The sequence below is a fragment of the Etheostoma spectabile genome, chromosome 9 (assembly GCF_008692095.1).
Source record: "Etheostoma spectabile isolate EspeVRDwgs_2016 chromosome 9, UIUC_Espe_1.0, whole genome shotgun sequence".
In the NCBI taxonomy this organism is placed as follows: Eukaryota; Metazoa; Chordata; class Actinopteri; order Perciformes; family Percidae; genus Etheostoma; species Etheostoma spectabile.
This window is the reverse complement of record NC_045741.1, coordinates 38,191,246-38,193,797: the sequence shown is the minus strand read 5'-3', so window position 1 is coordinate 38,193,797 and position 2,552 is coordinate 38,191,246.

Sequence of the window (2,552 nt, the reverse complement as noted above, 5' to 3'; positions counted from 1 at the left end):
TACACCTGTTCATTAACATTGATTATTCAAATACTAGAGACTGGAGAAAATCTCACAGTATTAATGCATGAGAGAGCAATTTTAAGCTTTTAACGTTAGGAACTGACATTCACGGATCAGACCCGGGGTTCATTTTAAAGCAAAACGCAAACTTTGGCTCTTTCATTAGTGGATCTTTACCTTATTAATCAATCTAACTCGAACTGTGCATATCATGAGGTCTGAAAACACACTCTGGAATCTAATCTGTTTTTTTTAAAACAAGTGCAGTGGATGTTTTAGATATCAAACCCGTACATTCAATGTAAATCTTTCTGGTCTTGTTGTGTGTAATGTTCATTAAGGTTTTTTGGTTTACATTGGCATTTAAGCAGAAATGATATGGCTTCAGCAGACTCAAATGATTCTTCTACTTCTAATGTTTACCTTAATGTACAGTACAGCAGCTGTGTGTGCCAGATGGATGGGATATACTAAATTAGGAGGATTAAAGCGTAACCCCTGGCCAAAATACAACCTATGGTCTTTTTGTGAACGTACCAGAATCAAACTGTCATTTAAAAGTATAATTGGGACGAAAGCGCAATTTTAAGATTAAGTGTGTTCTCGTTTTTGGTCAAATAGCCTTTTGAATGGGAGAGCTAGGGGTACTACTATGATCGCATCAAAATCACTATTTTTAAAACACTAAAAAGGCTCAACACAACGTTAAACTTTTCTCTTTACTTCATGTTTCATGGTTTGAAACAAAAGACTCGGCTACATTCACAAAAAGACCCTAGACCCTTGCATTTTGGTGAGAGTTGTACTTTAAGATAATGTGCGGCAAATTGTATTTGACAAACAAATACCAAAAGCAATATTTAAACACTTTCTGATACTTTGTAGTCTGCAGAACGGGTGCGCAAAAAATGTACTCACAATTCAAGCTCTACCGATTCAAAATTGATTCTTTTTTTTTTTTTTTTTCATTGTATGTCTCCCACCACATGATAGATCCTTTTTGGGCCCCCCAAAGGGAATTAAAGGGTCCCAGAAACCTTTAGACATCACCCCACCCCCAACAAAACACATACATCTTTACGGAGGGAAAAATAAAACGAATCAACTGTAATATGGTTTTTTTTTTTTTTTCAAAAAAACGTTTTGGATAAAACTGTGGAATCACTGCATTGCCCCCCCTTTGTGAAAATTAGGTCCATAAAAAATGATTTTCCCTAAGCTCCTCAGATAAAACCTTTTTTGGGGGTTTTAGTGCTTTCACTAGGTCTAAAACTACATGTTTTTTGATGTAAAGGCTAAAAAGGAAACCTAAAAAGAAAGCTGCAGAGGGGAAAGGGTTTCACAGGGAAGCCGGTAGCCCCCTTTCTGTGATAAAAGGTTTTTCCGCGCAGCATTTTAAGAGAGGAAAAAAGAGGAGAGAAACAAAATTTTACTGTTGTCGCCCTGAAGGCTCCATTACTCACATTATTTTGCCTCTTGACAAGACAACCCCAAAGGGTACACAGCATCCCCATTTGTAAAAACCCGTGTCAAACAAAAGTAGTGGCCGTCCAAAGGGGAACCGCGGGAGCCCCAACCCCCTTTCTGTGTTGTCTGGGTGGGCGTGCGGGTGTTGTTTGGGGGGTGCTTGTGGTGTGGTTTGGGGAAAATTAAATTCCCTTTTTTTAGCCATGCTGTGAGGGCCCAATTTCTGTCGCGGGGGCCCGGCCACCACTTAAAATTTGAAAGGGGGTTTTAAGCGTACATGAACATCCCCTACCCTGGACTGAAAAAACTCAAACCCCCTTTTTATAAAGTTGGCCCTTTGATTTTAAAATTTTTAAACTAAATGAAAAGCGGCTCTGCAAATTTTAAATCTGCTACTTTTTGCTAAAGGGGCAAAAACCCACACGCTCTTACTTTTTTGCGGTTTTTTCCAACCTAATTTTGTTTCTTGGTTTAAATGTGTTTCAAAAAGGTTTAGCCCTAAAAAAGCCCCTTAAAAACAGGGATGTAGACGTAAAGGATGGAGGACTGTTTTGCCCGGGAAAGGGCCTGAAATAGATTAAAAATTTTATGACATAACCCAGTATAAAATGGAGCCGGGCTCGGGGGGGCCAAAAAAGAGAGAACACAAAATAAAGCAAAGGGAAAAGTGAAACGAGACAAAAAAGGGGAAAAGAGGGCTTAGACGTAAAAGATTGGGCCCAAATGAATTCCCCCTCTCTTTGCCCTTCAAAACCAATCCACAAACAGTTTGGGTTTAAAACTTCTCACTTTTTAAAACCCTGAATTGGGAAAACCAAGTACCGGTGAAGAGATAAAATTTTTTGGGGCAAAAACCCAATTTTTTATGTTTTTTTACTTTCCCAAATTGTTTTTTTCACTTCTTCTTACAGACAAATTGTTTGATATTCCTATTTTTTTTTTTTAACGGGCCCAATAGTTTAAAATTAATAATTTTGGTTGGATGAATTTTTCATATATAATAACCCACACACCCCACTCAGCTTTAAAATCACTGCTGCAGATACCACATAATAGGCCTTTGTTTTCACAGAAAACTTTTG